Source organism: Hippopotamus amphibius, chromosome X, assembly GCF_030028045.1.
Source record: "Hippopotamus amphibius kiboko isolate mHipAmp2 chromosome X, mHipAmp2.hap2, whole genome shotgun sequence".
Classification (NCBI taxonomy): Eukaryota; Metazoa; Chordata; class Mammalia; order Artiodactyla; family Hippopotamidae; genus Hippopotamus; species Hippopotamus amphibius.
In genome coordinates, this window is record NC_080203.1 from 32,785,530 (window position 1) to 32,799,407 (window position 13,878).

The window sequence follows — 13,878 nt, forward strand, 5'->3', positions numbered from 1 at the left end:
CAGAGCAGGCAGCCAGTGGACAGGATGGCTGAGAATGGGAGGGAGAGTTCAGAGCCTTCACCTTCTCTTAAAGCAAGAGCCACACTCAGTATAAGGGGGACTTGAATCCGTGGCTAAATGTGATGCTGCTCCAGGGCTCAGTGCATAGCATGAGAAAGACCAAAGACTGTAGAGCGCTTTTATTTTATTTTATTTTATTTTATTTTTATTTATTTATTTTTTTAAGAACTTTTATTGAGGGACTTCCCTGGTAGCTCAGTGGTTGTTAAGAATCCACCTGCCAATGCAGGGGACACAGGTTCGATCCCTTGTCCAGGAAGATCCCACATGCCGAGGAGCAACTGAGCCCATGCGCCACAACTGCTGAGCCCATGTGCTGCAACTACTGAAGCCCACGGGCCTAGAGCCTGTGCTCCTCAATAAGAGAAGCCAAGGCAGTGAGAAGTCCGTGCACCACAACGAAGAATAGCCCCTGCTGGCTGCAACTAGACAAAGCCTGTGTGTAGCAACAAAGACCCAACACAGCCAATAAGTAAATACATAAATAAATAAGTAAATTAATTAATTAATTAAAAAAAAAAGAATCCGCTTGCCAATGCAGGGGACTCGAGTTCGAGCCCTGGTCCGAGAACATCCCACATGCCATGGAGCAACTAAACCCGTGTGCCACAACTACTGAGCCCATGTGCCGCAACTACTGAAGCCCATGCACCTAGAGCCCGTGCTCCACAACAAGAGAAGCCACCGCACTGAGAAGCCTGTGGACCACAACGAAGAGTCGCCCATGCTCGCCACAACTAGAGAAAGCCCGCGTGCAGTAATGAAGACCCAACGCAGCCAAAATAAATAAATTAAAAAAAAATTTATAAAAAGAACTTTTACTGAGATATAATTGACATACAATGAACTATGTATATTTAAAGTGCATAATTTGATATATTTTTTCTTATTAGTAATGTATATATGGCAATCTCTATCTCCCTTTTATACACTTTTCATAGAACTGTCTCTGGAAGCCAGACCTGCTGACCCTGTAAGTCCCCACGATGTGCTCAACAGCTTTCAGACACGACACCTGCCACGGCGGCTCCTTCTTTCACTACTGTTTCTTTTCTGTTTGAGGATTGTCTAAGGCACCAAAATGTCACAGGGGAATAAGTAGGTGCTATTGTACCACCTATAGAGGAAGTGGTAGAAAGTGACCGTCATTTTACTGACAAGGGGAGAGCAGTTAAAAGTAAATACAGTCAAATGAAAACAGTAAAGATTTCTGTATTCTGAGTGATGGGATTATGGGTGATTTTTTTTCTTCTTTTTCTGCTTTGCCCCCAATTCTTCTAGCACAAACATGTATTGCTATTATAATCCAAAAACATAAAATCAATTTATTACATTTTTTTTATTATGGTAAAACATACACAACATAAAATTTACCATTTTGACAGGTTTTAAGTGTGCACTTCAGTGGCATTAAGTATCTTTATATTGTTTTGCAACCACCACCATTACCCATGTCCAAATTCTTTCATCATCCCAAACAGAAACTCTATACTCATTAAACACGAACTCCCCCTTCTCCCCAACCCCCAGGAATCGCTAACCTACTTCCTATCTCTATGAATTTGCCTATTTTAGGTACCTCATATAACTAGAATCATACAATAATTGTCTTTTTGTGTCTGGCTGATTTCACTTGGCATGATATTTTCAAGGTTCATCCATGTTGCAGCATGTGTCAGAATTTCATTGCTTTTAAAGGCTGAATATGATTTCATTGTACATATGTACCATGTTTTGTTTATCTGTTGATGAACATGTGGGTTCTTTCCACCTTTTGACTATTGTGAATAATACGATACGAACACTTATAATAGGATGTGTTGATAGGTACACTGGTGTACAAGTATCTGTATGAGCCCCTGCTTTCAGTTCTTTTGGGTTTATAACCTAGAAGTGGGATTGCTGGATTGTATGGTGATGCTGCTATATTTAGCTTTTTGAGGAACTGCCAAGCAGTTTTCCACAGTGGCCGCACCATTTTCCATTCCCACCAGTACTGCACAAGCGTTCCAATTTCTCTTCATCTTCTACAACATTTGTTATTTTCCACTTTTTTGATAACAGCCATCCTAATAGGTGTGAAGAGGTATCTTTGTGGTTTTGATTTGCATTTCCCTAAAGATTAATGATGTTGAGCATCTTTTCATGTGCTTATTGGCCATTTGTTTATCTTCTTTGGAGAAATGTCTACTCAAGTTCTTGGCCCATTTTTAAATCAAGTTGTTTTTTCGTTGTTGAGTTATAGGAGTTTTTCATGTATTCTGGTTATTAATCCTTTATCAGGTATACGCTTTGCAAATACCTTCTCCCGTTCTGTGGGTTGCGCTTTCATTCTCTTGATAAGTGTCCTCTGATGCACAAAAGCTCTTAGTCAATTTTATTTTTTAAAGAAAGTACAGGTAAAATTTTTAGAAGGTGAGCAGACAGCCTAAGGTATAGACGGGGAAAGGAATCCTCATACCTCTTTTTAGACTTCCTTTTCACGGGAAAAGGAACAAGAACTGAGGTCTTCTCTATGAGGTAACAATTCATAACTCCTCCACCAACTTGGCTCCTCCCCAGGGCAGCTAGTGCTGTAGGACACTTTGTTAGCGAGAGTCCCAGAAAGGGAACTCATGCTGGGTGTGGTACGTGAGCCCAGTAGGGAAAGGCAGGATGGTGGGGACATGGGATCCTGTAAGACTTTTAAGGTTCCCCAGCTCCACCAGGCAGACGTTTCACACTAATCCTTTCTCTGGCTGGTTCGTGACTATTTACACTCAAACTTCCAAACTTCTCACATGGAAGATAAACACAACTGTTTAAGTCGTTACTCTGAAACGTGACACCCAAGTTCAGTTCCCTCTTGAAGAATCAAACTCTCAGGAAGTGACTCTCTCTGTTTGTAAATTGCAGGCATTGCCTTGTGTGTGTCTCCAGCCGTGGTTTCTTTTCTCCTCCCTCCTCCCTCTCTGTCTCCCTACTCCTATTGGCAAAAACGGGGCTTTCTAAACAACTTTTTGTCATGTGGGAATTTATTTTCCAAGTATTTTTGAAGTCTAATCAATTTCTACAGGCAATCAGAAGAAGCACCACATACTCATTTTCTTCTAGGGATGACCCTGGAACTACACTCAAATCCCCTGAAATGTGAATAAATTAAGTCTAAATTTCAGGACTATTGTGAGGCTAAACTGTTGAATACCTCTAAGACTAGAGATTAGAAACCCCCTGCAGGTCCTGTAAACTGATATTTCCTGCTCTACAAAGTAAGCATTTGTTATCAAAGGTATTCTCAATTATAGATCACCGATCCACCAAACCATTTTTTCATAAGAAGACTAATATCTGAAACTTTTCCCTTAACTAGGAAACATACCTCATACCCCAGGGTATGAATTCAGTACTGTACACACATTCACTTAGCAAAGAATCAAATTAGAAGGATATCTGTAGGAAGGCCTCCACCTAGATATTCCAAAACAACTCGCTTAGAAATTTCACCTTTATTCTTAGGAAATCCTTCTTTGTACTTAAATCGTTAGGGGAAAAAAAAAAACCCTCAATTCCTTTAGCCTATGTTCACATGCTCTACCTTCGAAGCCATCACATTATGGGATGGCTGGGGGGAAAGAAAAGGTAAGAGGGGAGGAAGAAAAGTAGCTCTTCTCTACTGCGATTCTAACATTTATTGAAAGCTTGCCAAGTACCAGGTGCTGTGCTAAATGCATTACATGTGTTATTTCATTCTCGCAATTATCCTGTGAGAGAGAAAATACTATCGTTGCTCACACTTTATCAATAGCTAAACTGAGACTAAGGAGGTTGGGCAGGGATGGTAGGCAGAATTCTACGATGCCCCCTAAGATGTCTGCCCCCAGTCTACCCACCCTGTATAATTCCCTCCCCTTTATTGTAAGCAAGACCTGTGAATATTATGAGATATCACTGCCCTGATTAGGTTAGTAATAAACTGACTCTGAGGTCATCAAAAGGGAGATTATCCTGGGTGGGCCTGGCCTAATCAGGTGAACCCTGGGAGAGGAACTGGACCCTTCCTGGAGAGGCAGATTCACCCACTGGCCTTAAAGAAGCAGAGAGAAGTGTCATGAGAGGTCCATGGGGCCAGACCTAAGGCTGTCCTCTAGGAACTGACAGCCACCCCCTGCTGCCAGCCAGCAAGAAGATGGATCCAGTCAGTCCTACAACCACAAGGAACTGAACTGTGCCAACTTGAAGGAACTTGGAAAACATCCCGGGCTTCCAGATGAGAACACAGTCCTGCCAACACCTGTGAAGCCCTGAGCAGAGACTCCAGCTGCGCCCTGCCCATGCTTCTGACCCAGAGAAACCGAAATAAGTGTGTGTTATTTTAAGCTGCTGAGTTTGTGGTCATTTGCTATGCAGCAATAGAAAAGTCATTCATTCAGGATTCAAAGCCAGGGCTGTTTAACTCTGGCATGAAGGCTCTTAACCACGACAGTGGTTTCGGTGGCAGTTTCACAAATTCCTAACCATGTTTAATTCTTCAAAAAAGAGGAGAGAGATATGAGGAAAACATCTGAACAGTCTGATTGTCTCTGAAGACTGATAAGAAGAAAAAAAAAAAAAAGAGGAGAGACATCAATTTCTACCAAACAGTAATGGGTATGATCTTTTCCTCTTATGCAGTTTTCAAGTTTTAAAAAAGTTCTGATCACATTCTAGTACAGAAACACACATATTGATTTGAGATCTGGGGAAAGAATACACATTCAACAGAAAGCTGCTCGAATGCAACATGGTAACAGGTAAGTTGTGAAAAAATAAGTAGGCTGGAAATCATAAGATTTTATTCACCAACGGCACCTTGTTGAAGCAGGCTTGACTTCTGCAAGGGCTCCAGGCTGTGCTACTTATGCATACTTCCCTCTGACCATTGTGTGATCTGCAGGATCTGTCATCCTGTCCCTCCGAGGAGATGACAGCCCATTACCTCTTCTCAGACAGCCCAACTCAAAATTCACTGACTAGGAGAGGCCAGCAAATTCTCTGCTGGAGTGAGATCAAGTTAAAGAGAAGCTCACAAAATCATACACTGGCGTTGCTTCTTGGAGGGCATTTCAGTCAACAACTCATGTTTCATGTTCTTTCACACACGAACACACCCAAACTACACAAGGGGGCAAAGCCAATGAATAATAATAGCTAACACTTATGTAGCCGACGCCAAGCGTTTATCATGAATTATGTCATTGAGGCCTCACGCTTACCTCATGAAGTAGGTATTATGATCACTGCCACTCCCATTTTATAGACCGAGAAACTGAGACTTATTTAGAAAGTTAAGTAACTTCCTCAACACTCTCCAACCAGAGTTTCAACTCAGACGCTGACACCAGAGCTCACCTTCTCAGTCGCTTCGCTGTATCACCCATACTTCTACTGCTCTTCAACTAGATACTTCTTCCCCCCTTCACAGGACCTAGCAACGAGCCTTCCCATGGGAATGCTCTATAGATGTTTGCTGATAACGATGAAGAATGAGGCTCGCGCCAGAGGGACTAGGTAAGGTTTCCAGACCACTCATCATTGAGAGAAGATGGGAGATGGGATGACAGAAGTTGATATGGGAGAAGGAGGCAGGGCTGAAGGCAGCCCCCCACTTACATGGGTGCCAGTCTCACAGTCAGTGAACAGGAGCATACTACTTAGAACTTCAAATATATGTTGACTAACCCTATATGGGAAGATTTGATTCTGGCGCTAAGAGCATAAAAAGCAAAAAGAAAACGAACTCAGTTTTCCAGAGTTTATTTCTCCCTTTTGGAAAAGTTTCTGCGACACATCTGGAAGTGATTTTCTAACACACGAGTTCCAATGAGTCATCTACGATATTAAGCAATGATTCCATAGGGTGAACCCGGATCATATTTTTCCATTAAGTGGCATCCACTGGGGTCAGTGAAAGGCAACGGGTGACCTCGACTTGGACAACCTCACCTTCCACAGCCCCATGCTATATTGTCAAGAACATGGGTTTTAAGAGGTGCAGGAGTGCAATCGATCTCCCAGCACTAACACAAGACTTGTTCTAATACACTTAGCTTCCTTTCACTGGTCATGTGCAGAAGATGGATCCAAAGGCTGCTTGAGGGGGAAGTAACCCAAGTAAAGCTGGCAGAAGAAACGTTACAGAGCCATGTGTAAACACGCAGCAGTCGGAAACGCAGCGGGTCAGGGTGGGCTCAATTCAACCGGACCGCAAGACTCAATGCCACCAGCAAGAATTTCCCAAGGAATATTCTAGACGGGACTGCCAATCCACCCCTTGCCCTTTCAGCCACATCCTAATATAGTGGCTCCAACCATCAACTTGTAACCCACATCATATTGGCTTCCTAATACTGAAAACCTCTAGCATCAATGTTTAGAAGTATAACAAGTCCATTTCCCAGTGTCTTCTGACACTTGGATTTCTTTCAGGTTACAATGAAGAAATGAGTCATGTTCTTTCAGAGACTAAAGAGCCATTTACAAAGGCTATTTTAAATCTCTCAGGTGACAAGGGTATAATTTAATTCCCAGAAACAATAATTGACTAAATGACTTCTCCTCAGGGCTGAAGGAGTTAATGCAACTTCCCAGAGCAATTCTTCTCTCCCAGGCACCGAAACAATGTGCTTTTAAATGGCACAGGAATTGTATAAACAAAGTATTCAATCCTACCTTACAAAAGATATAAATTAGTGGGTGGCTATTTGCATCACAAAAGGATTCTTTGCCAAAGGATTCCAATCAAATTTATTCAAAGATCAGATTCCCCTAATGTATGCTAAACGATTTGATTTGCACAAGGGCGTCACTGAACAAACACAGCTGTACCAAAGCCTAAATTTAATTACAGGTACCTCTTCACCATGACTTCGGTGGTTCTCAAACCCATTGCATTGCCTCCAAGGTCATACAGTGAGATCTGACCTTACAATTTCTAACTCATAATTCCCGCATTCTAACAATAAAACTGTTTTGCTTTTTACCTAGCACTTTTCATCCAAAGCCTTCAAAGTATTCAGTCCACATTTGTTAGTCTTCATATCATGCCAAACAAGTTGGCAAGACAGCTGGGAATGCAACCTTCCAAACTGCCAGGGATGGGGGAAAAAAAGTCAGGACTGTTAACAGGCAAAAAAAAAAAAAGAAAGAAAGAAAAGAAAAATTAAAGGTGCACATAAGCACAAAAGAACTATGTTTAAGTTTCTTTTTTCCAAAAATAACATATTTCATGCATGGTATTTTTTTAAATAGACTTTTTCAAGCAGTTTTAGGTTCACAGGGTACATTTGTTCCAATCAATGAACCATCACTGACGCATCTTAATCACCCAAAGCCCACAGCTTACACTAGGGTTCATTCTTGGTGTTGTACCTTCTATAGGTTTGGACAAATATATAATAGCATGTATCTTCCATTAGAGTATCATATAGAATGGTTTCACTGCTTTAAAATTCCTCTGTGCTCACCCTATCCATGCCTCCCTCCACACTATTTTTTAAGTTATGAAGAGAATATATTCAAAACTCAGTTTAAATACAACAAATCCATTTTTTTCAGCATTTTATAGATTTTTTTTAATTTTTTTTAAATTTTATTTATTTATTTATTATTTTGGGGGGTACACCAAGTTCAATCATCTGTTTTTATACGCATATCCCCGTATTCCCTCCCTTCCTTGACTCCCCCCCCTCGAGTCCCCCCCACCCTCCCCGCCCCAGTCCTCTGTATCAGTTTTATATCATGCTCAGAGTGGATGCTGGAAAGAAAACAGAGTGAGAAATGGGGTGGGGAAAAGACAGACAGAAGGACAAAAGCAAGGAAAAAGAAATGAACTCAAGGATGCACATACTGATAGGGGGAAAAGGGCACACAGTACAGAGGGAAAGAGAGACCCTGCTTACCAAGATCTGCAGCATAATCTAATTATCTGAAATGTCAGAGGCAAGACCTTCCATTTCAAAGCTCCTAACTCAGCTGTAATTCTCCCATCCATTTGTTTTAAATCCACAAGAAATCTAAGATTATTTTAAATAAAAGAACAAAGATACAGCATGTTCAAACTCAGGAAAATGGCAACCAGAAATCCTTGGAATATCAATGCATATCGCCTATTAATTAGCTTTACTTGAAATTTAAGTCCCTCTAGTGAGATTGATTATACTAATGGCAGCAAAGGATGACTACAGTATCGACAACCTAAGACACAGGTCACATGCAAGAAAGATGAGAGCAATTTTCATTTACATTTCAGAAAATTCAGGGTAGGCATTTCTGCCTTTCAAAAACTGTGAATATGAAACATTACATAGATGCAGACATACAGGCTTATATATCATGTGTGAGTGTATATACATACACATACACCCTCTGAAAGTTCACTTTATAGAGAACCCATTATGATCAAAATTGGGGGAATGCTTAAGCAGATAGGAATGAACAGCAAATGGGAATTGAAGTCTCTAATTTCTAGACCATCCTAATTTTACTGATTCAACACACAGAATGTGAGAGGTGCAAAGCAATGGGCAAGGAGCTGCAGGATTATAGGAGAAGTTATTTTAATAATAACAACACCATGCTAATTACTATATAGATACTATATGTCACGTACATAGGCATTTATATACGTCAGAGAAATATAGCAAGTCTGAAAAGTATGGAACTTTTCTTGAATTGTACTTTTTCTGATTATAGAAATAATACATTTTAAAAACAGAAAATGTAAAAGCAAGAATAAAATTTACTCATAATCCCACCACCCAGAGGTACGCACTGTAATATTCTATATGCTCACATGTATTATAAACACAGGCATTCCCTTTGAGAATGTTTTCTCTGAATACAACAATAATACTAACAGCTAACATTTATTCAGCAATTCCTATGTTCCAGGTGTTATTCTAAGTGTTTTATTATATTATTTCACTCAGTCCTTACAACAACCCTGTGAAGTCAGTGCTATCTATCATCTCCATTTCACAGATGGGAAAACTGAGGCACAGAGTGGTTAAGCGACTAAAGTCACGTATAGCACATATGCATTATTCTACAAAAATATGATCATACTTTGCATGCTGTTTTATAACCTAAACTTTTTCCCATGTCAATAATAAATATAGACACCATTTTAATGACTGCACGGTTTTCTGGTGTATGGATGTACATTTTGCCCAATCCCTTACTTTTGAACATTCAGGTTGTTTAAGCTTGGGCTGGGGGGGGGGGTTGTTTTGCTATTATAAACAACTTAGCAAGGCCCATCGAGGTTAATATCTCCATTTTACAAATGAGCACAAGGAGGTTCCACAAAGTTAAATAGCCTGTCCAAGGTAACGGAGACGGGCAGTTAAAAGTAAATACAGTCAAATGAAAACAGTAAAGATTTCTGTATTCTGAGTGATGGGATTATGGGTGATTTTTTTTCTTCTTTTTCTGCTTTGCCCCCAATTTTTCTAGCACAAACATGTATTGCTATTATAATCCAAAAACATAAAATCAATTTTATTAGCTTTTTTTATTATGGTAAAACATACATAACATAAAATTTACCATTTTGACAGGTTTTAAGTGTACACTTCAGTGGCATTAAGTACCTTTATATTGTTTTGCAACCACCACCATTACCCATGTCCAAATTCTTTCATCATCCCAAACAGAAACTCTATACTCATTAAACACTAACTCCCCCTTCTCCCCAACCCCCAGGAATCGCTAATCTACTTCCTGTCTCTATGAATTTGCGGCTGACTACTGCATTAGCCCCTTCTACTCTCCTGCCCACTCCTTAAGGCATTTACATGTTAATGGATGAGAGAAGTTGTCAACCATGGTAATGAGGCAGAATGAAATCAACCCTCTCTAAAACGGGAGAACTGGAGTGGTAGGCCGAAAAATGACCCCCCTCCCCCCCCCAAGATATGCCCCCATCCTAATCCCTGGAAACTGCAAATGATACCTTATGGCAAAAGGGTCTTGAATATGTGATTGAGTTCACAAGGGTCTCAAGATGAAGAGATCATCCTGCATTATCAAGGTGGGCCCTAAATGCTATCACAAATGTTCTTATAAGAAAAAGGCAGATATGATCCAGTAATCCCACTCCTGGGCATATACCCAAAGAAAACCATAATCCCAAAAGAAACTTGTACCATCATGTTTATTGCAGCACTATTTACAATAGCCAGGACATGGAAGCAACCGAAATGCCCATCAACAAATGAATGGATAAAGAAGATGTGGCATATATATACAATGGAATATTACTCCGCTATAAAAAGGGATGAGATGGAGCTATATGTAATGAGGTGGATAGAACTACAATCTGTCATACATAGTGAAGTAAGTCAGAAAGAGAAGGACAAATATTGTATGCTAACTCACATATACGGAATCTAAAAATGGTACTGATGAACTCAGTGACAAGAATAAGGATGCAGATACAGAGAATGGACTGGAGAACTCGAGGTATGGGAGGGGGCGGGGGGTGAAGGGGAAACTGAGACGAAGCGAGAGAGTAGCACAGACATATATATACTACCAACTGTAAAATAGTCAGTGGGAAGTTGTTGTATAACAAAGGGAGTCCAGCTCGAGGATGGAAGATGCCTTGGAGGACTGGGGCAGGGAGGGTGGGGGGGACTCGAGGGGGGGGGTCAGGGAAGGGAGGGAGTACGGGGATGTGTGTATGGAAACAGATGATTGAACTTGGTGTACCCCCCAAAAAATAAAAAAAATAATAATAAAAAAAAAAGAAAGAAAAAGGCAGGGACTTCCCTGGTGGTGCAGTGGGTAAGAATCCACCTGCCAATGCAGGGGACACGGGTTCAATCCCTGGTCCGCAAAGATCCTACATGACGTGAAGCAACTAAGCCCATGCGCCATAATTACTAGAGCCTGTGGGCCACAACTAATGAGCCTGCATGCCACAACTATGAAGCCCATGCACTGAAGAGCCCACATGCCACAACTACTGAGCCCGTGTGCTGCAACTACTGAAGCCCACGAGCCTAGAGCCCGTGCTCTGCAAACATGAGAAGCCACAGCAACGAGAAGCCTGTGCACCACCCGCTCACCACAACTAGAAAGCCCGCAAGCAGCAATGAAGACACAACGCAGGCCCCCCCCCCCCAAAGAAAAGAAAAGAAAAGGGCAAAGCGAGATGTGACACTACCAAAGTTTAGGCAATGTGACCCACAGAAGCAGAGACTAGAGTGATGCAGCCACAAGCCAGGGAATGCTGGCAGCTACCAGAGCTGGGAGAGGCAAGGAACAGAACCTGCCCTAAATTCTCCAGAGGGAGTGTGGCCCACTAATACTGATTTTGGACTTCTGGCCTCCAGAACTGTAAGAGAATTGTTGTTTCTAAGCCACCGAGTTGGTGGTAATTTCTTACAGCAGTCACAGTAAATACAAGTAGCAGCAGGCCATGGGCCTATAGAAGGAGCAACTCGCTCCAAATGTGGGGGGTGAGGGATGGCCATTTGACCTAAGCCCTGCAGGACAGACAGGATTCCCTATAGCAGGAAAGGGGCTGGAAGGGCATTCTAGGAAGAGGAGTCAGCATGTGTGAAGGCATGGAGAGGAGAAAGTTTAGAGTGTGTTTAGGGAGCAGTGATGGTCCAGCGCAGCTAGAGTAGAGGCGACAGGAAGGGATGTGGTGGGAGAAGAGAATTCAACAGTGGGATGGGCCTTCCTGGTGGACAGGAAGGCCTGCTAGGAAATCTGGGTGCTCATTTCCAGTAATGCGGAGCCAGTGCAGCTAGAACTGGTATTTTTATGCTTTTGGGGATTTTCCCTCATCCTTTGCTGAGAGGCAGCAGAATGGTGGGTCGGTTTCTAGCTATTTCAAGATAATAACTGCTTTGCTTACTATCCAGAGGGTCCACTCTGATATGTCAAACCCCTAGGGACATGCGGACAAGACCGTGCTTAAATGACTTCTGCTCCCAGGAGGGGGACCGGTTCCATTCCACCTGGTGTCAACTGGGAGGACGCTTGTGCCCCCCAGGAGACACTCTGAAATGTCCCTGGTTGCTCTGAAATGTGCACGGCCTCTGCCAACTCATCACCCCAAGAAAGCAAAATCCTCCATTAAATTGAGCCACAGGAAGTTCATTCGTCTCATGCGAAGGTTTCACTTTTGAAAGGTCTACTAAGCCAGAGGCCACTCTTTCCCAAGGAAATCCAGCAAACACACACACACACACACACACCCAAAGTGACATAAACTGGGCTCTTGAGGTGTAATTATATCATCTCTTAAACTCTTCATTCTTATTCCATACATCCGCAGACAGAACCTCCACATCTTTTAGTTGGAATTAAATCCAGAGCCAGGACATTTTAGGGGACAACCTTGCCAGATGTGTAGCTCCACAACATTCCCTTAGCATCCAGGCCATTGGATTTCCAGAAAAGGCACCCAGCCATCACTAGCTCAGGCCTTTGGAATTTTCCATCCTTGGCTAAAGAAAAGGTTAAAAAAAATAAACACAGTGATGGCCCTGTCCCACAGAGGACACTTTATGGCCAAACACGGAGGAGAGAGGGAAGGAAGAGGTGAGAAAAAGATGAGAAGGGGTGAGTGAGAGCGTGCCCACAGTGGAAGGAAGTTTCCAGAGGTGACACCGGAGCCAGATACACAGAAGCTTTGCCTGGAAGCTCACAGTGCAGAGAGGTGAGTGCCGCCGGGAGCAGCAGTTGAGGAAAATCAGAATGAGGGGAGAACAGTCAGGGGTCAGTGGAAGGTGGCAAGAGAAAGAAAAAAATCTGGTAGGGAGAGCACGAGGTCAGCTAAAGGAACCCAGCCCCAGTGGGTGCCGCGCTCAGAGCAAGTCTCAAGGCTTCAGAGGGACAGCCTCCACAACCCCCACGCCTGTCCAGCAGGGTTTGCTGCCTTGAGAAATACAGATCTGGAATACGTGTGAACGGCTGCCCTTCTTCTACCAGAAGATGGAGGAAATGAGAACCAGCCAACCCTTAACTCCCAAAAGAAATCTGGCCTCTACAGATTTCTGGTGGTCACACGTCTTAAATCCCCGACTTGGAGAATTGGGTTCCAGCTATCATATACAGCAGAGAACTGCATACAAGTGTCCTCCATGTTCCTTAACTAATTAATTTGGGGTCTCGAATTATGCAAGTCGACAGGGTGTACTGCCACCATCCCCTGAATAAATGTCTACCCACCCCCACTCTGGTCCCACACAAAACCGTTCCATTTACCTAGTACAGTTTCTACAGGGGTGGATTTCTTCCTGTCTGAATCTAAAAATATACTGCTACCCTCATTAAATATTGTTAATATTTTAATCTCTGGTCTCTTGGTCTATTAGAATGAGGGGGGGATCCCTTCCTTCCATCGTAACTTATTTTTATCTTTTAGTTTCCTCAGATTAAGTCCTTGTCTTCCCTTCCCCCACCACACCTCCAACCTTGCCCAAAGTAGATTTAACCTATTAAAAAGAAATCAGTAGAAATAGATTCTCTGCTTCAATTCAAGCAACAGTTCTAAAAGCATTTCCCTTGGGATTTCAGCATGACCCGAAGGAGAGTATCTATCTTTTCCTTCAGCTAAGGAAGCTCACTATCTCCCATAACTCAGCACGCCTGCCTCTCTCTCTGCCTCTCTCTCTCTCTCTCTCCTCCCAGCTCACGCTCAAACAAATCATTTGCTTTCTAGTTTCTTCTGCTATATACCACACTCCCAGATGTTCCAGAGTCCTGAGGCATCAACTCTGTCACGAAGTTCATTGATCCAATGCCTACTACCCATAAGCCATGAAGTTCAGATGAGGGCCAGTA

At 42.4% G+C, this 13,878-nt stretch overlaps 1 protein-coding gene and 1 non-coding gene across 4 annotated transcripts in view; one reads left to right on the plus strand and one right to left on the minus strand.

Moving 5' to 3' along the window:
* DOCK11 (dedicator of cytokinesis 11) overlaps positions 1-13,878 on the minus strand; it is a 181,314-nt gene that overhangs the window by 153,878 nt on the left and 13,558 nt on the right. The gene's annotated exons all lie outside the window — the stretch shown is intronic.
* Positions 4,587-4,648, plus strand: LOC130842773 (small nucleolar RNA SNORD19). The gene has a single exon (XR_009050566.1). It is a non-coding gene; the product is annotated as a small nucleolar RNA SNORD19 (small nucleolar RNA).